The sequence below is a fragment of the Macaca mulatta genome, chromosome 14, assembly GCF_049350105.2.
Source record: "Macaca mulatta isolate MMU2019108-1 chromosome 14, T2T-MMU8v2.0, whole genome shotgun sequence".
In the NCBI taxonomy this organism is placed as follows: Eukaryota; Metazoa; Chordata; class Mammalia; order Primates; family Cercopithecidae; genus Macaca; species Macaca mulatta.
The window spans coordinates 107,406,928-107,422,618 of NC_133419.1; the positions used below are offsets into that span (position 1 = coordinate 107,406,928).

General features: G+C 34.4%; 1 long non-coding RNA gene across 1 annotated transcript in view; it reads left to right on the plus strand.

Moving 5' to 3' along the window:
* The window catches only part of LOC144334601 (uncharacterized), a 374,306-nt gene that overhangs the window by 339,198 nt on the left and 19,417 nt on the right, over positions 1-15,691 (plus strand). The gene's annotated exons all lie outside the window — the stretch shown is intronic.

The following is a 15,691-nucleotide window of genomic DNA, read 5'->3' on the forward strand; positions in this document are numbered from 1 at the left end:
AGAAACAAGTCAAATGATACCATGGGGAAGTACATTTGCTAATTACTACTTAGATGATTAATAAATGCTTACATTGAACCATATTCTACAGGATCACAGATTTAGGCATGTTTTCTGTAACCTGGAGACCTTTTCTTGGTAGGTTCAGAAGAATATTGAAAGTGGTGGAGTTAGATGATGTGTCACTTTCTTTCATGGTAGTGGCTTTTGAATTAACACTAATGTTTAAGACCTAGTATCACAAAGAAAGCTTATAATTATGTTATAGAGATAAAGCCAACCTTACCTTATGAAGTCAAATAATTATTCAACAGATAATCTACTTTTAAAACCAACAAAATAATGCTTCGAGAATGAATGCAATTTTCAAGACAGAGGTAGGAACAGTAAGTTCTGTAAGGATTAGAAGTAAATAAATGCCATTTAATCCCAGTGGACTAGGAAAGCATTATAGAAGAGGTAAGTGTTGAGCTTGGCTTTTTAAAAAATGTAGAATTTATATAGAGAGAAAGAAGAGAGAATTCCAGATGGTCAGAAGAATATGTACAAAAGCATTTAACAGCCAATGATATTTGACAGTTTACAAACAAGCTCTACTGGAGTAGAATTAATGGGAAATAAGACTGGAAAGATAGATTGCTAATGCCTTCCTAGGTCCCTTGCATAGTTCCCCCAAGCATTCAGGCCTTGTGCATCATGGAGGCATTCAGGCCTTGTCCATCATGGAGGCATATTAAACCACATAGCTCAGTAGCTCACTAGAGAAATAATGAGTCAACCCTGTTACTGCACATTATATAACTTGTGCTTATGGTTTTCTTGTTCTTCCCTACTTTAAGCCGTCCTTTAGCTAGTTCTTGCCTGAGTGCTTGCCTCTTGGTGTTTCAGAAACAGACAAATCTTTCATGAGATCCCAAACAAGCCCATTCCTAATATGTCTAAGATGTGAAATAATAAAGATTACAGATTTGAATACACTTATTTTATTTATGCAAACCCAGACTTCAGACTTTTAATTTTAATGGTGCTTTGCTATTCTAAAACAAATATATTGATTTTTATTATTAACTGTTATTTTTAAAGTCCATTTCTAATATTCCTCATTGTTTTTTTGTTTTTTTTTACTCTGTCTAGTGAAAGCAAGGTTTCTTGTTTGTTTTGTTTAATTGATTCAGGAGCTTACTTCATTGACCATTTTTTATGAGATAGGCTGATTTCGGAATATGTGCTCTGATTGTTTTAGCTAATTGCTCTTAACAATCTACTGCCAGGCAAAACTAGCATGTTAACTTTTTCATTAAATGCACTGCTAATTCCAAATAGTCAAAGCAATATTCATCATCCTTGGCCACTGTGCTGCCAACCTTGCCCACCGCATGCATGTGAGCAAATGAACACAGGTTACGTTAAAAGCTAATAGAGTCTTTGGTTGCTTAACGTTAGTGGCTCATTTGTTTGCAGGGAACAAACATCTTCTAACACTAGGTCCATGAAAGTTTATTCTACAAATACCAATGATTTGGAAACTAAGCATTAACAGGGACTGGGCAGTCCCAGGGACTGGATGCTCAGTGTCTCTCTGTTACCCTATTTTAGCATCTCTGCTTGTCTCTGTGAATCTGCTCTAGGCCTTTCTATATCAATAAGAGTTTTTCACTTTCCAAAATTCTGATCCTTCAAAATTTTGACTTTGCATTACGATGGCCAGTCCAGTCTGGATTCTTTCTCATGGGATGCCTCCATGCAAATGTTGCCTTCTCTTTCAAATAAATAGTCCTAATCTAAGAATCCCCAAAGAAGAAACTGATTGCCTCATTATATCTTACCACACCAGTCTATGGATTTTAAATGTGAGATCATACAATAATTTGTTGACTTGCCAGTTGACTGTACTTGGGTCAATTGTACAACCTTCGTCTGATAGTCTATGATTAAAGAATCAGGAGATTTTGCTACAAAATATGGTTACTGTTCACTTATCAGTGCAATGGGCAGAGATATTTGTTTTTGAAGGGAAAGCAGACAGTGAAATCCCCAAAACATTTCAAGTATTAATGTGCCACAATCCCTGAGAAGTAGACCCATGAAAAGAGTGAAAGTCTAAGGATCCTTTAAAGGAATTTCCTCCTGAGGAACTCCTCTCTGGCATTCCCATCAAGTGGTCATCTTGTTTTAACTTGGATGATTCCAAAGATTGAAAAGTTGTTTCAAGGGACTACTAGCCTGCTGAAAACACTAGCCCTGAAGGGAATATCATCTTTAATTGTGTTCAGTGTTTATTTGTTTTTTTAATATGCTTGTTGGCCACATAAATGTTTTCTTTTTGGAAGTCTCTGTTATTTCCTTTGCCCACTTTTAGTTTGTTTTACATCACTGATCATTAGAGAAATGCAAATCAAAACCACAATGAGATACCATCTCATGCCAGTCAGAGTGGTGATTATCAAAAAGTCAACAAACAATAGTTGCTGGTGAGGCTGTGGAGAAATAGGAACACTTTTACACTGTTGGTGGGAGTGTAAATTTGTTTAACCATTGTAGAAGACAGTGTGGTGATTCCTCAAGGATCTGGAACCAGAAATACCATTTGACCCAGCAATCCTACTACTGGGTATATACTCAAAGGAATATAAATCAGTTTACCATAAAGACACTTGTCCATGTATGTTTATTGCAACACTATTTACAATAACAAAGACATGCATCCAACACAAATACCCATCAAGGATAGACCAGATAATGAAAATGTGGCACATATACACCATGGAATGCTATGTAGCCATAAAAAGGAATGAGATATGTCCTTTACAGGGACATGGATGAAGCTGGAAGCCATCATCCTCAGCAAACTAACACAGGAACAGAAAGCCAAACTGCATGTTCTCACTCATAAGTGGAAGTTGAACAATGAGAACACATGGACACAGGGAGGCAAACAACACACACTGAGGTCAGTCCAGGGGTTGGGAGCAAGGGTTGGGAGAGCATTAGGACAAATACCTAATGCATCCTGGGCTAAAAACCTAGATGACAGATTGATAGGTGCAGCAAACCACCATGGCACATGTATGTAACAAACCTATACGTTCTGCACTTGTATAAATATTTACATATTTATAAATAAAATTATAAATAAATAAAAATTGATAAATATATTTATGTTGCATTTTGAGGGAGAATAGTTTATGGGTGTTCTCAATTGCCTGGGCATTCATTAAGATATAAATAACAGAAACATTTTGAGAGCTAAAACACAACGTGAATGTTAATTAATGGAGTATGTCTATCTCAAGAAATTCAGAGCACAGTCAAGCAATTAAGACTTTGGGAACCACAAAAATCAGAACTTCTCTGGGAATATAATGAGTGTTACTTTTTAAAACTTCCCTCTAAATACTGCAAGTAATGTGACTCAGTTACAAATAACTCCTACCCCTGTGTTTCTGAATTTAAAATTATGGATTCCTAAGACAAAATAATTTACATATACATATATATATGTGTGTGTGTATATATATATACACTTTCCATATATATATACACTTTCCATATATATATGTGTGTGTGTGTGTGTGTGTGTGTGTGTGTGTGTGTCAGCTGTTCACCTTTCAATAGTCCGCTACAGGATCAATTAGCAGAAACATGGCTTCTGGAGTTTCTTCTGGCAGATGCATGGGCAATTTTGAGAGAAATAAACACCAAAGCCAGAAATTAAGGTCCAAACCCTTTCACAGAGTACTCAAATGTATCAGTGTTCTTGTCTCACTCAACCTCTATTTCCAGCCTCATGTTTTACTACTTATTTTCCCTCTCCAGATCTTTGTTTAGACCACACTGTATTACTTGACAGTGACTGATTATACCATTTACCATCAAACTTTTTGTCCCTGCTCATACTGTTCCTTCTGCATGGCAAACGTATCTAGAACTGTCCCAACAGCACCCCTAAAATTTTAATTTCTATCAATTAGTTTAAAGGCATAATCTTCCCAGAGACAACCACTTGCAATTATTTGGCTGCTCGTTTTGATATTTACGTTCATATTGCTAAATAAAATATTTATGCTGCATTTTATGGGTTTTTTTCCCCCCAGTTTCACATCTAATTGTTGAACTCCCACTATGGTAGCTTCCTCCAACTACACAGGCTTTCCTCCCTTCTCCAAAACTTATATCTTTATAAGTTTTAGCTTGATAACTACTCAATATGTACATCATTATATCCGTGTAAATATTATTCACAGGTAAACCAGATAATATACATTTACTTTTTGTATAATCTTTTTTTTTTTTCCTTGGAGTTAATCATTGATTCATTTTTGGTTGCTTTGTTTTCTAATTACTTGGCACTAACATATCCACAAATTCTCTATCATGGGTATAAATCATCCTGATATGTTTAAATATGCTGACTAATCTAACCATTTCATCTTTTTTTTTTTTTCTTTGAAACAACCCTTCTGGAGCCTTTCTTTCTCCTAATAAAATATGGATTGGCTGTTTCCTAGAACTGTGGAAACCTAATTAACCTTGGATATCTATTTACAGTCTTCTTGGGGATTCCCTCTCCCTCTTTTCCTGTATTCTAATATTTTCCTCGCTTGGTTCACTCCAGGTGCTATGTGAAAAAGCATGGGTGGTGAAATATGGAGAAATTTTATGACTGAAATGTGTTTATTCTATCCTCCCTCTTGATTTTTTGGGCTACATGTACAATCTTATGTTGAAAATATTTTTTCCTCAGAAGTTTGAAAGCATTGCTCTGTATTCATTTAGCTTCCATCTTTACCATTATAAATTTGATGCTGTGCAAATTCTACGCACTTTGCATATATAATCTGTCTCTCTCCCCAACTCACTTTCTCCATCTCTTTCCTTCTCTCTCTTATTCTCTCCCTCTTTCTCATCCTCTCTCATCTTTATTTCTGTCTGTTTCAGATTTTAGAATCTTCTCTTTGTCTACAGTGTTCTCAAATTTCTTGATGATGTATGTTGCTGTTTGTGCGTTTTCTCATTCCTTTTGCTAGACACTTGATGAGCACTTTCAACTTGGAAACTTTTTCCCTTCAGTTCTAGCAATTCCTTTTTATTTATTATTTGGTAATTCACTCCCTTTAGATATCTCTGTTGTGTCTGTTTTCAATTCCTACTTTCAGTTTTAGAATCCATTTCTTCTGTGTTTATTTTTCTCTCCTTTTTTCCTATCTTGTTGTCTTTTTCTTGTTGTTTTACTTTCTTGAGAATTTGTTCATGAAACTCCCTCAAAGGAAAAGGTTTGTGATGAATATGTGTGAATGTCTGTGTGTTAGTCTGGATTCATAATGCATAAATTATTAATATTTTGCAGAGTGCTTCTATTAATTCTCTGAATAAAGGTTTGTTAATTGGTGATTCTTTATACTGTATTTCTCAGAGCAGCCAAATACTTAAGGATTTTATGTTACAATCAAAACCAAGATACAAATGTCCTAAAAGAATGCTAAAGCTGTCAGAGTTTCTGTTTGTATTACATATTAACATCATTTGGCTACTGTGTATTTAATTTAGAAAAATTAAAATGGTCCTTTGCATCATTTTCTTTATAAACCCATTCTATGGAGACCCACCTTGTTATACAAATAAGGAGGTAAAACTAGTTTTTGATGTGCTTTTCTTTTAAATGCCCTCTCCAACTCTGATCACCCAAGCTATCATACAGCACAATTATGCTTGCTACTCCTCCCCACATAAAGACCCTCCTCTCTACAAGTAATTGAAGGCTGATGATTATCACCATCAGGTAATATGTCTGTAGTCTTCCAGAAGCCCTCTTTCCAATGCCTTAATCCAAAGGATAGTGATTAAATGGCACTAGCAGTCATCTACCCCTCTAAGGGTAGACTGAATGAAGAAAACATTTACAGCCTCCCAGATCACATCATATAGGTAGGCCTGCCTCACTCATATACTGTATGGAAAACTGGAATACAGAAAAAAAAAAAAACTGGAATACAGAAAAAAAAGCCTGCCTCTTCAAGAATATTCCGTTTTAGTAAATGGCATGGTCTAAAATAATTCCTGACTCTTCCTTCTCACTCATTTTGTTGGTCACTGAGTCCTTTAATTACACCTTAAATATCTCTGGAAATCCTGGTATCTTCTCGTGTTCATTGCCATTCCTGAGTTCCTATCCTAATAATTCCTTTCCAGATTACTGCAGTAACTTCATCATTGTTTCTCTATCTCCAGACTTGTCCCCATTTGATTCATTCTGTATTGTACAATCAATGTTTTTGCTACAAAATACACAACTGACACCTTCAGCTTAAATTCTTTTTAGAGGCTGCTAGGACTTTGAGGCAAACTCAAACTCTAAACCACGTCATTGAGGCTGTGACATAAGCTGGCCTCCCGGGGCCTTTCTCACTACTGCTCATGCTAATTTATGTTCCAGCCAGGACTGATCACATATTTTGTGGGGCCTAGTGCAAAATGAAAATTCAGACACCTTGTTCAAATATTACTAAGAATTTTAAGAAGATGACAAGAGAGCATTTAACTAAGTGTGGGGTTCTTCTAAGCACAGGACTTAGGTGACTGCACAGGTTGTATGACCATGAAGCAGGTCATGACCTGCACGACCAATATGCCATCCTATTTTATTTCATTTCATTTTTTTTAGCTTCTTTTGCTCAGACTGTTTCCTCTGCCTGCTGCCCTTTTCCATCATTACCAGGCTAAATCCTATGACTCCTTACGAACTCAGTTCAGATATCTTAAACTCTCAAAATACTTTTCCTGATCTCTCCCCTCCTCTTACTTCCCACTCTGATTAAATATCCCTCTTCTATGTTCCCAAGATACCCTATATGTACCTTTGTGGTAGATTCTATCATTAAATTGTTAATATCTTTCTCTTTCAGTCTGTGCACTCTGACTTTCCCCTTGACATCCCAGAGTCTAGAACAGTTCTTGGCACACAGTATGTGCATAAAAGTTTGTTTAATATAAAATTAGAAAAAAATGTAATTTAGAATTAATGCTCAGAATTTGAATTCAGTGTTTCCTTTCATAACAGCACATATAATTATTCTTTTTGCACACACTTAGGAGTGCATATTTTGCTGGCTTATATCCGGTAAAGTGTTAAAACACAGACTTCACTATATGTCATGAAGATTAGAAGGAATAATTTGACCTTTAAAATTGATATGAGTCTATACTATAGCTATTAAATAGTTACAATTAAATACAATTTTAATTCAGCCCTTTGGTGCATATATTAGCCTAGTGAATAATTACTCTTTCAGAAGCTTTGCATATTTTAAAAATACTCTAGAGATTTTTAAAAAGAATATGTTTCTTAGTTTCTTACTAATGTTCCGAGTGACATTTAATGTCTAAAATTTGTCTAAGAGCCAGAGAAATTGATCTATCAGTATTTACCCTTTCCTAGAAGGCTTTAGCTGTTTTTTGCTCTTACTGAAAATGTTATATTTGTAGTAGACTTTAACAACAAAATACGATCTCCTGTGTAGTCATTCGGACAAACATAAAACCCCCTTTAAGGCAATTAGGTAAACTGTGCAACAATTTTATTCCTGTTTTAAAGAAGTGAAACTCTAACTGCCTAACATGGTGGATACCCCAAATTTACTCATTCATAGTATTTTTTAAGAATAACCTAATAAAAAATAAAACCATCTCATTTAATTATTTCAATAAAAAGAATAACCTAATGATCCAATTAATTCCTCAAAGTATTCGAAGCTAGTCTTTTCACCAATGTATTTTTAGATATTTGAAAATATATTGTACTTAAAATTATCACTTAAACTCATATCAAAATTACATCCCTGTTATTAAAAACTTCATTATCATAAGTATTAAAAATTATATAATTTTTTATATGAAGATGGCATTACTAACTTATGATTTCCCTTTTCGTGTAAATTTTCTGTTGTTGCTACATTTTTCTGAAATGAATAGCATTATAATAAATATATATTAAATACATATAATTGGGTCAAATTGCATTGTCAAATTGCTTTCTACAAACATTGTACCAAACTCCATTTTAAATATCTGTGCATTGACCATTTCTAACATGTATTTTCTTTTTCTCTTAATATTTTACACAATATTTACTAATTCAATGAAAACATTGTTTAAACATGTATTTGATTATTCATGAGATTTGAGATTTTTTTAAAAAAATTAAAAAAAATTTTATTATTCATTTACATTTGTTTGAATAGAAAAGGAAGTAGTAAAACTTTACTGTATTATTTCCTGTATCACAGTATTTTTTACTATATCACTGTATTAATTATTTCCCTGAGCCATTTTCCCACTCGCTTTGATTAATGGAATTCTAAATAGTTCTTGCCTTATAGTACATTACAGATTCCTCTTTTTCTTTCTTCTTCCTTTCTCTGTCTCTTATATGCTTATATTTTCAGGCTTTCTTCTCTTCTGCCTATACAACTCTCCCCGTTTGATTTCATCTGCTCTAAGTGCTAAAGAAACCATTTATATTTTTATCTTCAACCGATGTGTCTTTTTCCTTTCTTTTGAGCTTTAAACACATATTGCCAACTGTTTACTAAATACCTCCAGTTGCCTCTCTGATAGCTACTACAAAATTAACAAATCTAAAATTTAGTAAGTCATTTCCCCCATCAAACTTGAGCAGCCCCAAGTTTGCCCCTTTCTGATGTTTCAGTCATTGGATAATCATATAACCATCATCCAATAACACAAAGGCATATATTATCAGCCTTTAAACCATCAACTATCAGATTTCATCAATTATAATTTTGAAATATTTCTCAAATTGTGTTCAAACCCACTGATATCATCCTTGTCTGAAACATGTTGTCTGGACTATTTAAATAATCTCTTAGCTGCAACCCTCCATTTCCAATCAATTTGCACATACCAGTGAGAATTATATTCTCAAATGCATATTCTATCATGGCACTCTCATTCTTAAGACCTTTAAGACTTCAGCTTCCAGCCAATATGGGGTAACCAAAACTAGATTTGTCTCCCACTTAAAACAACTAAGCGTGTTGACAAAAATATACGAAATAATAGCTTTCTTAAGATAGATGTCAAGCAATGAGAGGCAGTGACACCTGAGAGACAGGAAATACATTGCCCAGTCACAGCATGGAGAATTTCTAGGCATACAGTAAGATATAGGAGAGAAGATAGCTGCACAGAAAGAGAATTGCTAAAATCTGCCAAAAATCCTTTTCAAGAATTCAGGAAAGAACTGATCAACACATGTATGTGAGGAAACTACACAAAGCTGAAGGAAGAATCACCTGAAGAAATTAAGTTTAGAGAAGACAGCAGTGGGAATATTTTATTTTGTCCTTGGCAGAGTGGAAAATCTTCCATTCTGGAAGTTTTATATAGGGCATTACATAGAACACTCAGAAGATTGACTTAGTGACGAATAATTAGGACTAGACTAAAGATTACTCTGACTACACTTAACCAATCTTAAAGCAAGACATGAAATATTTCTAAAAAATTAAGGTATAAAAAATCATTTTTTGACTGGGCACGGTGGCTCATGCCTATAATCCTAGCACTTTGGAAGGCCGAGGTGGGTGGATCACCTGAGGTAAGGGGTTTGTGACCAGCCTGGCCAACATGCTGAAACCCTGTCTCTACTACAGATACAAAAATTAGCCAGGCATGGTGGCTCATGTCTGTAATCCCAGCTACTTAGGAGGGTGAGGGAGGAGAATCACTTGAATCCAGGAGGCTTGAATCCAGGAGGCGGAGGTTGCAGGGAGCCGAGATGGCGCCACTATACTCTAGCCTGGGCAACAGAGCAAAACTCTGTCTCAAAAAGAAAGAAAAAAAAAAAAGTCATTTTTTTTAAGACACAGAAAAGCTGAAAGAATTTATCACCAGCCGAGTACCCTACAAAAAATATTAATGGAAGTTCAGATGGAAGGAAATGCTACCAGATGGAACTACACATAAGAATGAAAAGCATTAATATGGTAACTACCTGGGTAAATACATAAAATTTCTCTTACTACTATTTAACTTACATTAAACAATCATTAATTTTTTTAAACAAAATAATTAAAATATAGAGTTGGGTTAATAACTACGTGGAAGAAAAATGATGAAAATCTTGGCATAGAACCAAGAAGGGATAAGTGAAATTATACCAATATAAGGATTTTAGACTATATGTGAAATGATATAGTATCACTTAAAGATAGACAATACTAAGTTGAAGCTTTTTAATATAAACTTGAATGTGGCCACTGATATAGCAAGGCAGGGTCATAGCTAATATGCCAGAAAAAAAGGACATGAAATGAAATAACAAATAATCCAAAAAAGAAAATGAAAAGAGGAAAAAAATAGTTAAAAGAAGAGATGGAACAAATAGAAAATGAAAAGCAAGATGATAGTCAAATAATTATAAATGGTCAAAATACACCGATTAAAAGGCAAAGATTTGTCAAATTGGATTTTAAAAAGCAAGGCCCAGCTGAGTATGGTGGCTCACACCTGTAATCTCAGCACTCTGGGAGGCCAAGGTGGGTGAATGGCTTGAGTCCAGTAGCGCAAGACCAGCCTGGGCAACAGAGCAAGATTATGTCTCTACAAAAGAAAAAAAAAAAAGCAATTAGCTGGACATGGTGACATGTACCTGTAGTCCAGCTTCTTGGGAGGCTGAAGTGGGAGAATCACTTCAGTCCCAGAGGTCAAAGCTTCAGTGAGCTGAGATCATGTCACCATGCTCCAGCCTGGGAGACAGACTCTGTCTCAAAAATTTAAAAAATGAAAAAGCAAGGCCCAATTAAATGCTAACTGCAAGAAAGTCACTTTGAACATAAAGTCATAAATAGGATAAAAGTAAAATAATGTAAAAATATACAACATGGTAAAAACTAATCAAAATAAAGCTGGAGTGATGATGTTTACAACAAAGTAGATTTCAGAGCAAAGACTATTACCAAACTTAAAGTTCATTTCATAATGATAAAGAGTCAACTGCTCACGAGGACAAAAAATTAGATAATTTCACAATTCCCATTGGAGATTTCAAAACCATTCTCTCACTAGTTGATGTAACAAAAATCAGAAAATCCATAGAAATATAGAAGACTTTAACAACACTCTGAGACAAGTGGGCGTAATTGATATTCACAAAATAAAAATGTGAGGAGACTCATTATTTTTATGTACACATGCAATATTTACTGAGATAGACCTTAAGTGGGGTCATAAAGCAAGTATCAATAAATGTAAAAGAATTTAAGCATTAACAAATATGTTCTCTGACCAAAAAGAAGGATAAGAAATCAATAATGGAAAGATATCTGAAAAATACCCCAAATATTTGGAAACTCCAAAGAAAAAAATTGAAGGGAAAAACAGAAAATATTTTGAGCATAATAAAATGAAATAAATATCTAAATTTACTGGATGCAGCTAAAGCAGTAATTTTATGGCATAAAATGTCTATAATAGAAAAGGAGAATCTCAAATCAATAACTTCAATTTCACCTTAAATAACTAGAAAATGTAGAGCAGATGAAGCCCAAAGTAAGAAGAAAAGTCAGAGTGTAATTCAGTGAAATAGAAAACAGAAACAGTAGAGAAAATCAATACAATCAAAAGCTAGTTCTTTAAAAAGATTTATGAAATTAGTAAAACTCATCCATACTGGTTAGACCAAATAAAGACAGATTGCATATATCACCAGTATCATGAAGAAGACATGTATCCACTATAGGTTTTGCAGATATTGAAGGGATAATAATAAGGAATACCATGACAAATCTTAGACCAAAAAGTAGACAACTTAGATGAAATATACACATTTCTTGAAGGACACAAGCTAGCAAATATAACTCAAGAAGAAACAGATAACCTAAATCATCCTATATAAAAGAAATGTATGGCAGTTAAAACATATGCACATGCACAGTTCAGATAGTTTCACTGGTGAAATCTAAAAACTTTTTAAAAGAAGTAAAAAAAGTCTGTATAATATTTTCCATAAAATTGAAGAGTAGGGAATACTTTCAAATCAGTCTATCAGTTGAACATATGATTTCAAAATAAGACAAATACATTACAAGAAAAGAAAACTATAGGCCAACATCACTTGTAAATATAGATTCAAAATTTCAAAACTAAGTTTTAGCAAATCTAATCCATATATATATGTATATAACCAAATAGATTGATCCTATGAATGTAATGTTGATCTCTTTATGACAACAGACACTTCATCAAAGAAGATATATGGATGACACACACGAAAACATTTAACATCATTAATCATTAGGAGAATTCCAGTGATATCACAGAAAATTCCAATGACATCACAACATGTTTATTAGAAAGGCTAAAAGATAACTAGCTCTACCAAGTGTTGACAAGAATATGGAGGAACTGGAATTCTCATACACTAATGGTGGAAATATATTGTTTTAGTCCAATAGAGTTTGGATGTTTTTTCCCCCTCCAAATCTCACGTTGAAATGTGATCTCCAATACTGCAGGTGGCCCTAGAGGAAGGTGTTTGGATTATGGGAGTGAATCCTTCTTGAATGGCTTAGTGCCATCCTTTTAGTGATAAATGAGTTCTTGCTCATTAATTCTATTAGTTCTTGCTCTATTATTCCACACTAATGCTCTATTAGTTCACAAAAGAGCTGTTTGTTTAAAAGGCTTCTGGCACATTCTCCTTTCTCTCTTGCTCCATCTCTCACCATGTGACAGGCCTGCTTCTCTTCACTTTTTGCCATAAGTAAAGTGTCTTGGGCCTCATCAGAAGCCATGCAGATACTGGTGCCATGCTAGTACAGCCTGCAGAACTGTGAGCCAAATAAATCTCTTCTCTCTATAAATTACCCAGCCTCAGGTATTCCTTTAAAACAATGCAAATGGAATAAAACATAGTCAAAGGTACTTATCTAAGAGAAAAGCATGTGTTCATACAGCTATTTTAAACATGAATGTTCACTGAAGCTTTATTTAGAACAGCCCAAAACTGGAAACAAATCAAATGTCTATCAAGAAGTCAATGGTTAAAGAAAGTACTATGTCTTCATGAAATGAAATACGTGTTGAGCATCCCAAATTCAAAATTCCAAAATCTAAAATGTTTCAAAATTCAAAACTTTTTGAGTACTGATATGATGCTCTAAAACATGTTCATTGTAGCATTTGGATTTTTGGATTAGAGATGCTCAACTAGTAAATAGAATGCCAATATTTCAAAATCTGATAAAAAAATCAAAAATCTGAAATACTTGTGATTCCAAGCATTTTGAATAAAGCATACTCAACCTTACTATATAGCCATAAAAGGGAATAAGCAACTGATATATATAGCAACATGGGTGAATTGAAAATGATTATGCTGAATAAAAGAAGCCAGACAAATGAGGACATTTTAAAATTTCATTTATATCAAATGTTAAAAAGTGCACACTAATCTATCATGACAAAGATGTTCAGTGATTGCTTTAGTATGGGAAGGAATATGATAGCACAGAAGAGAAGAATGACAAGGGGATATGAGAAAAAATTGGGGGTTGATTGATATGTTCACCATATTCATTACGGTGATAGTTTTTTTGTTTTTATGGGAATAGTTTTATAGGTGTATACATCTGTCAAAACGCCAAATTGTGTAAACTTTATATATGTGCAATTATATGTAAACTATATCTGTATAAGAAAAAAAACTATAGACGCTTTAAGCATAAAGATTAGTCTTTTAGCCTGTGCACATGCTGACTTTATCCAAACCTGGTTAAATCCTACTCTACCAGCATGTTTTAGCTTAAACATCGCCTTCTGAAGAAGGCCTCCCTGAACCCCAAGGAGTCAAAATTCCCCTGCTACACGCTCCCGTGTTGTCTCATATGTTTTCTTTTGTACATCCAGATGCAAAATTTGCTTTTCAGACTGGCTTGTAACTTGTCTGAGATCAGAAACTGTCATTCTCTTATTTATGCCTGTGATCTGAGAGCCTTATTCAGTGTCTGGTTCATAGTGGGCCTTCAAAAAGGAAGATTTCATTATATTGTAATTGAATTGAGGAGAAAGAAAGCAAACACTTTTAACAGGGCAAAATTTCCCACTACCCACAAAATGATTCCAGGTAGAAGCCCTCCTCTTTGCCTACCCTTGGATTTAAACCTACCCTTTTTTAGCCAAAACCAAAAGTGTACATTCTCTTTCCCTTCTTCTGGGAAATTTAAACTGCCTGTTAAGAAGGCGAGAAACCCTTTCAAGTGGTCTTCTCAGCTTAGCTAGAATAACTAAAAACAGAAAAGCAAGTTAAGAAAGTTAATGTGAACTTGTTCTTTTCAGATTGTTATCTCCAGACTGTGGACACCCTGAGCTGGCTTTATTTACTATCTGAAAGATGAAATAAACTCAATAAGCTTTTAGTGAAGGAAGAACTATGACCCCACAGCAATGGGAAAAACTATTTTAGCTCATTCAGAATCTTCTCTTGATAGATAGAATAGAGGGCCTCAGAAAAAGAGGGTAGTCTTTTCCCAAAGAAACATTCACACATAAAAATGCATACAGTGTGACCTGCCCTAGGTTCTTGTAAGCAAAATGCATGATCAGGAACAAACTACATTGCATACTTATTCATGACATGTGCTCAATATTTTTGTACAAGTGATATATTTTTATCTGCACACACGAAATCATGTATATTCAGCATCTGACATGTTCCCATCATTGTGCTATGAACTTTAGCTATAGCAGTGGTTTTCAACTGGGAGCAATTTTGCCTTCTGAGGGGGGATTTAGCAATGCCTGGACACAGTGCTAGTTGTCTCAATTTGGAGGTAAGGGGTGCTCCCAGCATCTAGTTTGTAGAAGCCAAGGATACTACTAAACATCCTACAGTGCATAAGACAGCCCCACACAGCAAATAATCATTCAGCTCAAAATATCAATAGTGTCAAGGCTGGGAAACCTTGGGCTAGAAAAATAAAGTAGGTTGTGATGGCCCCTGCTCTCAGATAGTTCCTATCCTCAGTGAATTTGTGGTTAAAGTAACCCTTAAGAAAAATAGTTACAAAGGCAGCAATGTGACTATAAGCACGCTTATGTCCAATTCATATTTCACCTTAAATGTACAGCATAGTTTTTAGTCCATTGTAGGTGAATAATGAACACGCGTTGAGTAAGCAAGTCTTATTTTCCTCTCTATAATTTTACTTAGGTATGGATGTACGAATGTGTGTGTGTTTGCATGAGAAGATATATAGTGTGCTGTTGGGATTTTATGTTAATTTCTTTTAATAGCTTTGTTGAGATGCAATTGGCATACAGTATACTATACACATTTCAAGTATATAATTTGCTAAATTTTGAGATGTATATACACCCATGAAGGTCTCATCAAAATAAAAATAATGAACATAGCCCTCACTACCAAAAAGTTCCTCATGATATTTTGTAATCCCTCCCACCTGCCACCATCTGTTATTTGATTAGCAGCTAATCACTGACCTGTTTGTTGTCACTATAAATTAGTTTGCACTTTCTTGAATTTTATATAATGGAATAAGAAAGTATGTATTCTATGTTTTCTATCTACTTTCATGTGGCAAAATTATTTTGGAAAACAATATTGTTGTTTTGTGTATCAATAGTTCATTCCTTGTTATTGCTAAGTAATATT